General features: G+C 45.3%; 1 long non-coding RNA gene across 1 annotated transcript in view; it reads left to right on the forward strand.

Annotated features, from left to right (window-relative positions):
• The first annotated feature begins 1,054 nt into the window (after positions 1–1,054).
• Positions 1,055–13,367, forward strand: part of LOC137326660 (uncharacterized) — a 79,799-nt gene continuing 67,486 nt past the window's right edge. Inside the window, exon 1 of the long non-coding RNA XR_010964256.1 lies at positions 1,055–1,099. This is a non-coding gene — a long non-coding RNA (uncharacterized lncRNA). The remainder of the gene's footprint in view (positions 1,100–13,367) is intronic.

The raw sequence follows: 13,367 nt of genomic DNA on the forward strand, positions 1-13,367 counted from the left end.
TTTAGGGAATGAAGCTGGGAAGGTGGAAGGGGTATCAGTAGGAGAGCATTTTGGTGGTAGTGATCATAATTTAGTTCGATTTAGCACAGTTATGGAAAAGGACAAAGATAGACCAGGAGTAAAAGTTCTCAACTGGGGAAAGGCCAACTTTACAAAGCTGAGGTGTGATTTAGCAAAAGAGGACTGGAAACAGCTACTATTTACATCAGTGGGAGGCATTCAAGGAGGAGATAGTGAGGGTTCAGAGCAAATATGTTCCCGCAAAGAAAAAGGGTGGTGCTCCTAAATCTAGTGTCCCCTGGATGTCAAGGAGCATACAGAGTAGGATAAGACAAAAAAGGGAAGCTTATATCAGTCACCAAAAGTTCTATACTGCAGAAAGCCGACAGGAGTATAGAAAGTGCAGGGATGAAATTAAAAAGGAAATTAGGAAAGCAAAGAGATGGCATGAAAAAATACTGGCAAGCAAAATCAAGGAAAACCCAAAGCTGTTTTAGAAATACATAAAGAACAAGGGGATAACTAAGGAGAGAGTAGGGCCTATTAGAGACCAAAAAGGTAATCTGTGTGTGGAGGCGGAAGACGTGGGTATGTTTCTTAATGAATACTTTGTGACTGTCTTCACAAAAGGAGGGACGATGCAGACATTATAGTTGAGGAGGAGTGTGAAATATTGGATGGGATAAACAGTGTGAAAGTAGATGAATCACCAGGCCTGGGGGAAATGTAGCCCAGGCTGTTAAGAGAAGCAAGGGAGGAAATAGCAGAGGCCCTGACCATCATTTTCCAATCCTCTTTGGCTACAGGAGTGGTGCCGGAGGACTGGAGAACTGCTAACATTGCACCATTGTTTAAAAAGGGAGAAAGGGATAGACCGAGTAATTACAGGTCAGTCACCCTAACCTCGGTGGTGGGCAAATTATTGGAAAAAATTCTGAAGGACAGTATTAATCATCATTTAGAAAGGCACGGATTAATCAAGGACAGTCAGCATGGATTGCTTAAGGGAAGGTCGTGTCTGACTGAATTGATTGAATTTTTTGAGGAGGTTACAAGGAGGGTCGATGAGGCACGTTTGATGTAGTCTACGTGGATTTTAGTAAGACTTTTAACAAGTTATCTGTTTTTAATATTCTCTCTCTCTCTCTCTGCCTTTCGGGTCTCTTTCTCTCTGTCTGTGTAATTTGACACAATGTGTATTCAGCATACTGGGACCTACTGTTTTCCGTGGCTAACCTGTCTGAACACCAACGACACCTTTGATTGGTGTGATGGTGTCCCAGCCTAATATAAGATATGCGATTTGAGAACCTTTCACTCACTCGCCTGACGAAGGAGATAATCTCTGAAAGCTTGTGATTTTAAAATAAAATTGTTGGACTATAACTTGGTGTTGTAACATTCCTATTATTAAGGAGACAGTAGCGGAACATTTGGATAAACATAATTTAATAGGACAAAGTCAGCATGGCTTTACGAAGGGGAAGACATGTCTGACACATTTGCTTGAGTTCTTTGAGGACATAAAGTACAGGGTGGATAAAGGGGAACCAGTGGACGTAGTGTATTTAGACTTCCAGAAGGCATTCGACAAGGTGCCACATAAAAGATTATTGCTCAAGATAAAGAATCACTGGATTGGGGGTAATATTCTGGCATGGGTGGAGGATTGGTTATCAAACAGGAAGCAGAGAGTTGGGATAAAATGGTTCATTCTCGGACTGGCAACCAGTAGCCAGTGGTGTTCCGCAGGGGTCGGTGCTGGGTCCCCAACTCTTCACAATCTATATTAACGATTTGGAGGAGGGGACCGAGTGTAACATATCAAAGTTTGCAGATGATACAAAGATGGGAGGGAAAGTAGAGAGTGAGGAGGACATAAAAAACCTACAAGGGGATATAGACAGGCTGGGTGAGTGGGCGGAGATTTGGCAGATGCAATACAATATTGGAAAATGTGAGGTTATGCACTTTGGCAGGAAAAATCAGAGAGCAAGTTATTATCTTAATGGCGAGAAACTGGAAAGTACTGCAGTACAAAGGGATCTGGGGGTCCTAGTGCAAGAAAATCAAAAAGTTAGTATGCAGGTGCAGCAGGTGATCAAGAAGGCCAACGGAATGTTGGCTCTTATTGCTAGGATAGAATATAAAAACAGGGAGGTATTGCTGCAGTTATATAAGGTATTGGTGAGACCGCACCTGGAATACTGCATACAGTTTTGGTGTCCATACTTAAGAAAAGACATACTTGCTCTCGAGGCAGTACAAAGAAGGTTCACTCGGTTAATCCCGGGGATGAGGGGGTGGACATATGAGGAGAGGTTGAGTAGATTGGGACTCTACTCATTGGAGTTCAGAAGAATGAGAGGCGATCTTATTGAAACATATAAGATTGTGAAGGGGCTTGATCGGGTGGATGCGGTAAGGATGTTCCCAAGGATGGGTGAAACTAGAACTAGGGGGCATAATCTTAGAATAAGGGGCTGCTCTTTCAAAACTGAGATGAGGAGAAACTTCTTCACTCAGAGGGTAGTAGGTCTGTGGAATTTGCTGCCCCAGGAAGCTGTGGAAGCTACATCATTAAATAAATTTAAAACAGAAATAGACAGTTTCCTAGAAGTAAAGGGAATTCGGGGTTATGGGGAGCGGGCAGGAAATTGGACATGAATTTAAATTTGAGGTTAGGATCAGATCAGCCATGATCTTATTGAATGGCGGAGCAGGCTCGAGGGGCCGATTGGCCTACTCCTGCTCCTATTTCTTATGTTCTTATGTTCTTATGACTGTATAAAACACTAGTGAGACCACAGCTAGAATACTGCGTACAGTTCTGGTCACCACATTACAGGAAAGATGTGATTGCACTAGAGACAGTACAGAGGAGATTTACGAGGATGTTGCCAGGACTGGAGAATATTAGCTATGTGGAAAGATTGAATATGCAACGAAGATTCACTCGATTGATTCCTGGGATGAGAGGGTTGTCATATGACGAGAGATAGGGTAGAATGGGCCTATACTCTCTGGAGTTTAGAAGAATGAGAGGTGATCTCATTGAAGCATATAAAATTCTACGGGGGCTTGACAGAGTTTTTTTTTATTCGTTCATGGGATGTGGGCGTCGCTGGCAAGGCCAGCCTTTATTGCCCATCCCTAATTGCCCTTGAGAAGGTGGTAGTGAGCCGCCGCCTTGAACTGCTGCAGTCCGTGTGGTGAAGGTTCTCCCACAGTGCTGTTAGGTAGGGAGTTCCAGGACTTTGACCCAACGACGATGAAGGAACGGCGATATATTTCCAAGTCGGGATGGTGTGTGACTTTGGTGTGTGACTTGGAGGGGAAAGTTCAGGTGGTGTTGTTCCCATAGATACTGAGAGGTTGTTTTAACTGGCTGGCGAGTCTAGAACTAGGGTGCATAGTCTCAGGATAAGGGGTTGAGAATCCCTACGTGGTCAGTTTTCGGTAAAATATTAAAATGCCTACGTGGCAAAGAAGCAGAATGCAAAATGGTTAGAAAGGGTTAATTAGTTAGTAACTGAGATTGGTACAGGTGGCCTGGCCTCCTGCTGGGCCATATGTTTGCGTAGTCAGCAGGTTTGCATTGTCTTATCAATGTAGAGTCTTTGATGTGATTCAAGGACTGGTCTGAATGTCTCCATGTTTATGGAAGATCAATATAGGTAACGAGCTTAGCCAAAGTTGAAAGACATTCCAAGTTGGGAGATAAGGAACAGAAGGAACAGGAAAGAACATTCCAGGTTGGAAGGTGAGGAAGTATCCCCTTTGATGTCTAACAACAGCATGATCAGCACATGGACGATCTATGATTGGCTGGCAATAATGTAACTTCGCATGGCAACCTATGCCCGGCTTATGATTGGTGTTGACCCTCGTTAAGTATGTTCCAACCCCTATTGATCTGTATAAAAACGTGTGGATTTCTGTATGTTTCTTGTTCTTGCTCTGCCAGCATAGAGGGACTCTATCAGGAGTCCAAATCAATGCTGCAGACTAAGAACCCTGCTATTAAAGTTGTGTTGAACTTTAAAACGTATTCGACTCAGTTTTTACTGAACCAGACTGAGGGGAAAGAATCCGGATCGTCAGGGTCAGCTATTTAAGACTGAGATAAGGAGGAATTTCTTCACCCAGAGGGTTGTGAATCTTTGGAATTCTCTACCCCAGAGGGCTGTGGATGCTGAGTCATTGAGTATGTTCTAGACTGAGATAGATAGATTTTTGGACCCAAGGGGAATCAAGGGATATGGGGATCGAGCGGGAAAGTGGAGTTGAGGCCGAAGATCAGCCATAATCTCATTGAATGCCGGAGCATGCTCCAGTGGCCATATGACCTACTCCTGCTCCTATTTCTTATGTTCTTATGTTTTTATGCTGGGGTTGTTTTCTTTGGAACAGTGGAGGCTGAGGGGAGATTTAATTGAGGTGTTTAAAATTATGAGGGGCCTGGATAGAGTGGATAGGAAGGACCTATTTCCCTTAGCAGAGAGGCCAATAACCAGGGGGCATTGATTTAAAGTAATTGGTAGAAGGATTAGAGGGGAGTTGAGGAGAATTTTTTTCATCCAGAGGGTGGTGGGGGTCTTGCACTCATTGCCTGAAAGGGTGGTAGAGGCAGAAACCCTCATCGGATTTAAAAAGTACTTGGATATGCACTTGAAGTGCCATAACCTACAAGGCTATGGACCAAGAGCTGGAAAGTGGGATTCGGCTGACTAGCTCTTTTCAGCCAGCACAGTCACAGTGGGCCGATTGGCCTCCTTCTGTGCTGTAAATTTCTATGATTCTATGAAAATGGCATTGCGATGGCTGACTCGCCATTCAAATGTATTGAACGGCGTGAAGTTCCTGTACTTACCTCATAGATATGGACTAAACTCGCCAAAAAAATGTAGGGCTTATCTATTCCAGTGTAACTACCCTTTTAACGGTGTGATACGTCTTAATTACTGCCTAACAACTTCTCTGGCACCGAAAATTAACTTTTACAATTGTGAAGTCTCATTCCTTCAGGTATTAATTATTCTTGGACATTTTAAAAAATATGTAAATAATTTTTTTTCTTTCTTTCTGTCTCTTTTATCTCTGTCCCTTAATCCAATCTATCTTTCCCTCTCTTTATTTCGCTTACTGTACCTGATTCAATATTGAATTCACTAATCTATCTTACACTTCCTGATTCAGTCCTTGCTCTGTTCATTAACGATTTTTCAATCTGATTAGTTAAGGAGATACCAATCGGCTCACCTTGTTCACACATAGTCCAGATGGCCTGTAGAGGGCGCCACAACTTTTGGCTGTCCCGTTGATAGCGACTTGCCATGCAAAACCCCATAGAAAGTCTCTGGGCAAGTGCAAGTCTAACAAACTCTCACAGCAAAATCCAGCCCATTATCTCTTCCCATTCTGCCCTCATATCCCTCTATTTCCCTCTCCCTCGTGTATGCACCAAGCCTCCCCTTAAATGCATCAATGCTATCTGCTTCAACCATCCATGTGGCAGCGAGTTCCACATTCTCACCACTCTGAAAAGATATTCCTTTTAAATTTTTCTTTTGATCTGTTAGTGGCTATTTTATATTTATGCCCCCTTATTCTGGACTCACCCACATGTGGAATGGATTCTCCACATTCACCCTATCAAACCCCTTCATAATTTTAAAGACTCTGTTGGGTCTCCTCATAGTCTTCTCTTTTCCAGAGGAAAGAACAGCAGCCTGACCAATCTTTCTTGATAGTTACATCCTCTCAATTGTGGTAAAATCCTTATAAATCTTTTCTGCACTTCAGTGGTTCAATATTTTTTTTGTAGTTTGAAGACAAGAACTGCACACAGTACTCCAAGTGTGATCTAGCCAAGGTTCTTTATATATAACATGACCTCCCTGCTTTCGTATTCTATTCCTCTAGAAATGAACCCCAGTACTTTATTTGCATTCTTTATGGCCCTTTCAACTTGTGTTGCTACTTTTATCAATGTATATATTTGTACTCTCTTGTCTCTTTGCTCCTCTACCCCATTTAGTTTCTTACCTTCCAATGAATAAGTGGCCTCCTTATTTCTCCTACAAAAATGAACAACCTTATACTTCTCTATATTGAATTTCATTTGCCATTTATCAGCCCACCATGCAAGCCTGTCTGCCTCTTCTTTTGGTGCATCCTCCATATTATTAGCTACACTCCCTAATTTGGTATGATCTGCAACTATTGACACTAAAATTTCCTCCAGTTTACCTCCAATTTCTGAGTTTAAATCATCTATGTGTATGGTGAATAACAGTGGTCCCAGCACATACTGCCACCTGTGGGACACCACTTCCTATTTTCTGCAGGAACTTCGCATAACCCCTAGCCTCTTTTTTCTGTTTTGTAGCCATTCTGCCACCTGGGCCTGACTCCCACATGCCCTGACCGTTGAGTATCTTATGTGGCACCTTATCAAAGGCCTTCTAAAAGTCCATGTATACCATATCCTACAAGACTGGCATCTTCCCGACAATGTGGAAAATTGCCCCGGTATGTCCTGTCCACAAAAAGCAGGACAAATCCAATCCGGCCAATTAACGCCCCATCAGTCTACTCTCAATCATCAGCAAAGTGATGGAAGGTGTCGTTGACAGTGCTATCAAGCGGCACTTACTCACCAATAACCTGCTCACCGATGCTCAGTTTGGGTTCCGCCAGGACCACTCGGCTTCAGACCTCATTACAGCCTTGGTCCAAACATGGACAAAAGAGCTGAATTCCAGAGGTGAGGTGAGAGTGACTGCCCTTGACATCAAGGCAGCATTTGACCGAGTGTGGCACCAAGGAGCCCTAGTAAAATTGAAGTCAATGGGAAACAGGGGGAAAACTCTCCAGTGGCTGCAGTCATACCTAGCACAAAGGAAGGTGGTAGTGGTTGTTGGAAACCAATCATCTCAGCCCCAGGGCATTGCTGCAGGAGTTCCTCAGGGCAGTGTCCTAGGCCCAACCATCTTCAGCTGCTTCATCAATGACCTTCCCTCCATCATAAGGTCAGAAATGGGGATGTTTGCTGATGATTGCACAGTGTTCAGTTCCATTCGCAAGCGCTCAGATAATGAAGCAGTCTGTGCCCGGATGCAGCAAGACCTGGACAACATCCAGGCTTGGGCTGATAAGTGGCAAGTAACATTCGTGCCAGACGACTGCCAGGCAATGACCATCTCCAACAAGAGAGATTCTAACCACCTTCCCTTGACATTCCCTTACCATCGCCGAATTCCCCCACCATCAACATCCTGGGGGTCACCATTGACCAGAAACTTCAGTGGACCAGCCATAAAAATACTGTGGCTACAAGAGCAGGTCAGAGGCTGGGTATTCTGTGGCGAGTGACTCACCTCCAGACCCCCCAAAGCCTTTCCACCATCTAGAAGGCACAAGTCAGGAGTGTGATGGAATACTCTCCACTTGCCTGGATGAGTGCAGCTCCAACAACACTCAAGAAGCTCGACACCATCCAGGACAAAGCAGTCCGCTTGATTGGTACCCCATCCACCACCCTAAATATTCACTCCCTTCACCACTGGCGCACTGTGGCTGTAGTGTGTACCATCCACAGGATGCACTGCAGCAGTTCGCCAAGGCTTCTTCGATAGCACCTCCCAAACCCACGACTTCTACCACCTAGAAGGACAAGGGCAGGAGGCACATTGGAACAACACCACCTGCACGTTCCCCTTCAAGTCACATACCATCCCGACTTGGAAATATATCGCCGTTCTTTCATCATCGCTGGGTCAAAATCCTGGAACTCCCTTCCTAACAGCACTGTGGGAGAACCTTCACCACATGGACTGCAGTGGTTTTTTCCACAACATTCACCTGAGGAAGGAGGAAGCCTCTGAAAGCTTGTGAATTTAAAATAAAATTGCTGGACTATAACTTGGTGTTGTAAAATTGTTTACAGTGGTTGAAGAAGGCGGCTCACCACCACCTTCTCGAGGGCAATTACGGATGGACAATAAATGCTGGCCTCGCCAGCGACGTCCACATCCCATGAACTAGTAAAAAAATCCCCAGCATTGCCCTAGTACTCTTGCTGTTATTTCTTCAAAGAATTCAGTAGGGTTGGTTAAACATGATTTTCCTTTTAGAAATTTTTGTTGACTTTTTTAATATATTCACTGTTTCTAGCTGTTTTGTTATATGATCTTTTACCAAAGATTCTAGTATCTTTCTTACCACTGACGTTAAGCTGTAGTACCCTGGATTAGTTCCATCTCTTTTTTTGAAGATAGGTATTACATTTGCTATTCTCCAGTCCTCTGGCGCGATTACTTTTTCGATTGAATTTTTACATGTGGATACTAGTGTCTCTGCTATCTTCTCCCTAGTTTCTTTGCTAGGCATAGTAAAATTGGGTGGGGATGGGAGAAAGGCTTAAGGAACAGTCTTAAGTGGAGTGTCGTGTTTTGAATGAGCTCAAAAGCAGTCAGCAACCTCGTAATTCAAGGGAGTACACACTTGCTGAGCCATTCAAGGGTGGTGCCATGATCTTATCAAATGGCGGAGCAGGCACGAGGGGCTAAATGGCCTACTCCTGTTCCTATGGTGCAATGACCCATTTGAACTAACCTGACATTCTTGAAGTGGAAACTAAATGTTATCTGAAAATTAAATTTGGCCTTCACTTCTTTTGGGAGGCATCCCCAAAATAGTATGGCTGGGATCAAAACTTGACCAAGTCAAGGGATTGCACCTTTGTCCTCTGCTCCTTGGTGCTGCATATTCATGCTCCAGCAAGTTTTATGTCACCACTTTCAGAGCTTTGTTCATGGATTCCATTGTTAACTGAACCCTAAACGACGCTGGCTCTCTGTTATCTGTTCCATGTTCTTGTTTCACCTTGAATATCTTCATTATCTGTCATTTTTATTTGGTTTCTTCACTGTTCTTGCTAACTCAGTACTTTGATAAGCCAGAGTACAAGATGTTTCTTCTCCTTGAATAGATTCATTATCTGTAATTTTGGAAGCTTTCCTCGGTGTTTGTTCTTGCTCACTGGGTAGTTTGATAAAGCAGAGAACAAGTTAGAGTTCATGATTGTTCCAGCAAACTCCTGCTGTAAATTGAACAGCTGTCCACCAGCACAGCCACAAATTTGGTTGAGTCACTGCCTTGTGCCAACATTTCTGGGATGGCCTCGTGGGGACAGAGCCTCCACCTGCCCCTACAAACCCCTAAGGGAGCGGGGCCAGAGGCAGAAACTCCCTAAACCAGGCATTCTTGCATCTAAACCCTCAGTTGGGACCCAGTGTACAATCAGCACAGGTATGCCTGGCCTCACTTTTAATGGCATTTTATTTATTTTTTCTCAGCACATACATCTTAAAGTTCAGCAGGCAGGTAACCTGTTGTGGACTTCTGCCAATCATTTTCTGTACAACAACTTGCATTTAGATAGTGCTGTTGACCGGAAGTCACCGGTTAACGGTTTTAGCTTAGTACACAGAGGAAGAGTCAATTCTCTCTTAATTCTCAATTCGCTTTATTAACGTTATTACATCATGTACATACCGCTTATACGTCTAGTTAGATATAGGCATGTAGTTTACAGCAGGTTATACAGGTTTATACTCAAACTAGGATTTAAACGCACACCCACTAGGTTTCTCTATTAATAATCCCCGAGTATCAAGCTTTAAACGCACACCCACTAGGTTTTCTGACGACACTCCCAGAGTGGTCCCAGAATAGAAAGGATATTATATTACCCGGAAAAGAGAGACGCTGCTGGCCAGGCAATTCTCCCTCTTACTCCCGACGTCGTCTCCACGTCCTCGACGCAGTCTTTACGTCCCGGACGCAAGGTTCCCACTTCCACGAGGGTTAGTTTCCAGAGTCTCCCAGAGCCTCCTTCACAAACAAAGACACACCAACAAAAACACACACACACACACACACACACACACACACACTCTCTCTCTCTCTCTCTCTCTCGCTCACAAACAAACAAAGACACACACTGACTCCAAGCCAGCAACTCCTCAGTTTTTATTCCCCAAGCCTGTCTTTTCGAACGATGCTGTCTTCTCCGGTTGGCTCAGAGTTGCTGGAGTGACCGATGTCATCCCCTGATTGTCTCTGTTCCAAGGGCTCAGGTAGCACACCGTCCCTTTGTCTCTCTAAGAAGCGGAATGAATTCAAACCGGTTCTGGCCAGTTCAGACCAGTGACTGAACTCCAGGTCACCTCAGTTCAAAAGGTCAGTGTCTTTGTTAGCACTTTGAATCCAGCTCAGCAGCCTTCTGCAGCCTCTGGCCAACAGTGCCATTAACATTGAAAAACATATCAAAGTGCTTCACAGAAAAGAAAAGGAGCCTTTGCGGTGAGGGAAGGGGTCACAAGACTTGATTGAAATATTGGCTGAAGGGATATTTTTCCAGCAGGCCTTTAAAGGTGGGAGGGAGGTAGAGAGGTTGAGGGGTTTGGAGAGGGTGTTCCAGAGATTATGGCTGAGACAGGCTCTTCCACTGAAGGTGGAGTGTAAGGAGGGAGATGCAGAAGAGGCCAGAGTAAGATGACCGAAGGGCATGAGAGGGGATGCAGAGGTAAGGTAGGATGAGACCATGGAGAAGATTTTAAATTTAATCCATGGGGGGCATTGGGAGCCAGTGTAGGTCAGGATTTGATGTTTCAGGCTTAGCTCTGGGTCAAATAGGATGCTGAGGTTGCATGCAGCCTAGTTCAGCCTAAGGAAGCAACCAGGGATGGGGATGGAGGTAATGGCAAAGTATTTGGTGGGGGTCATCAGAATTGACTTTTGAAATTTATTCTTGGAATGCGGACAACACTGGCAAGGCCACATTTATTGCTCATCCCTAGTTGCCCTGAGAGGTGGTGGTGGTGGGCCTTCTACTTGAACCACTGAAGTACCTGTAGGGATGGTGCTGCCTCAATGGTGTTAGGTAGAGAATTCCAGGATATTGACCCAGTGACAATGAAAGAATGATGATATATGTCTAGGATGGTGTGTGACTTGCAGGGGAACATAGCAATGATGGTGTTTGTCCTGCCAATGTTCAGTTAGAGGAAGTTCTGACTCATCCATGACTTACAGTCAAACAGTCTGACACACGGAGGTGAATGTGGGATCAAGTAGGGACTTGAGGATGTTTTTTTTATTCGTTCATGGGATGTGGGCATTGCTGACAAGGCCAGCGTTTATTGCCCATACATAATTGCCCTTGAGAAGGTGGTGGTGAGCTGCCTTCTTGAACCGCTGCAGTCCATGTGGTCAAGGTTCACCCACAGTGCTGTCAGGTAGGGAGTTCCAGGATTTTGACCCAGCGACGATGAAGGAACGGTGATATATTTCCAAATCAGGATGGTGTGTGACTTGGAGGGGACTTGTGGTGTTGTTCCCATGTGCCTGCTGTCCTTGTCCTTCTAGATGGTAGAAGTCGCGGGTTTGGGAGGTGCTGTCGAAGAAGCCTTGACGAGTTGCTGCAGTGCATCCTGTAGATAGTGTACACTGCAGCCACGGTCTGCCGGTGGTGAAGGGAGTAAATATTTAGGGTGGTGGATAAAGTGCCAATCAAGCGGGCTGCTTTGTCCTGGATGGTGTTGAGCTTCTTGAATGTTGTTGGAGCTGCACTCATCCAGGCAAGGGGACAGTATTCCATCACACTCCTAACTTGTGCCTTGTACATGGTGGAAAGGCGTTGGGGAGTCAGGAGGTGAGTCACTCGCCGCAGAATACCCAGCTTCTGACCTGCTCTTGTAGCCACAGTATTTATATGGCTGGTCCAGTTAAGTTTCTGGTCAATGGTGACCCCCAGGATGTTGATGGTGGGGGATACGACGATGGTAATGCCGTTGAATGTCAAGGGGAGGTGGTTAGACTCTCTCTTGTTGGAGGTGGTCATTGCCTGGCACTTGTCTGGCACAAATGTTACTTGCCACTTATAAGCCCAAGCCTGGATATTGTCCAGGTCTTGCTGCATGCGGGCATGGACTGCTTCATTATCTGAGGGGTTGTGAATGGAATTGAACACTGTGCAATCTTCAGTGAACGTCCCCATTTCTGACCTTACGAAGGAGGGAAGGTCATTGATGAAGCAGGTTGGGCCTAGGACACTGCCCTGAGGAACTCCTGCAGCAATAACCTGGGACTGAGATGATTGACCTCAAACAGCCACTACCAACTTCCTTTGTGCCAGGTATGACTGCAGCCACCGGAGAGTTTTCCCCCTGATTCCCATTGACTTCAATTTTACTAGGGCTCCTTGGTGCCACACTCGGTTAAATGCTGCCTTGATGTCAAGGGCTGTCACTCTCACCTCACCTCTGGAAATCAGCTCTTTTGCTCATGTTTGGTCAAAGGCTGTAATGAGGTCTGGAGCTGAGTGGTCCTGGTGGAACCCAAACTGAGTATCAGTGAGCAGGTTATTGGTGAGTAGGTGCCGCTTGATAGCACAGTCGACGACACCTTCCATCACGTTGCTGATGATTGAGAGTAGACTGATGGGGCAGTAATTGTCCGGATTGGATTTGACCTTTTTGTGGACAGGACGTAACTGGGTAATTTTCCACATTGTTGGGTAGATGCCAGTGTTGTTGCTGTACTGGAACAGCTTGGCTAGAGGCCCGGCTAGTTCTGGAGCACAAGGCTTCAGCACTACAGCCGGGATGTTTTCATGGCCCATAGCCTTTGCTGTATCCAGTGCACTCAGCCGTTTCTTGATATCACGTGGTGTGAATCGAATTGGCTGAAGACTGGCTTCTGTGATGGCGGAGATAGCGGGACGAGGCCGAGATGGATCATCCACTCGGCACTTCTGGCTGAAGATGGTTGCAAACGCTTCAGCCTTGTCTTTTGCACTCATGTGCTGGACTCTGCCATCATTGAGGATGGTGATGTGCACGGAGCCTCTTCTTCCCGTTAATTGTCCACCACCATTCACGACTGGATGTGGCAGGACTGCAGAGCTTTGAGCTGATCCATTGGTTGTGGAATCGCTTAGCTCTGTCTATAGCATGTTGCTTCTGCTGTTTAGCATGCATGTAGTCTTGTGTTGTAGCTTCACCAGGTTGGCACCTCATTTTTAGGGACACCTGGTGCTGCACCTGGCATGCTCTTCTACACTCCTCATTGAACCAGAGTTGATCCCTGGGCTTATTGGTAATGGTAGAGTGAGGAATATGCCAGGCCATGAGATTCCAGATTGTGCTGGAATACAATTCTGCTGCTGCTAGCCCAAAGTGCCTCATGGATTGGATGCACAGTTTCGAGCTGCTAGATCTGTTCTGAATTTATCACGTTGGATGGTCTCCACAAGGACTGTGTGGTGGTCACTCCTACAAATACTGTCATGGATAGAT

Source organism: Heptranchias perlo, chromosome 10 (genome assembly GCF_035084215.1).
Source record: "Heptranchias perlo isolate sHepPer1 chromosome 10, sHepPer1.hap1, whole genome shotgun sequence".
NCBI lineage: Eukaryota > Metazoa > Chordata > Chondrichthyes > Hexanchiformes > Hexanchidae > Heptranchias > Heptranchias perlo.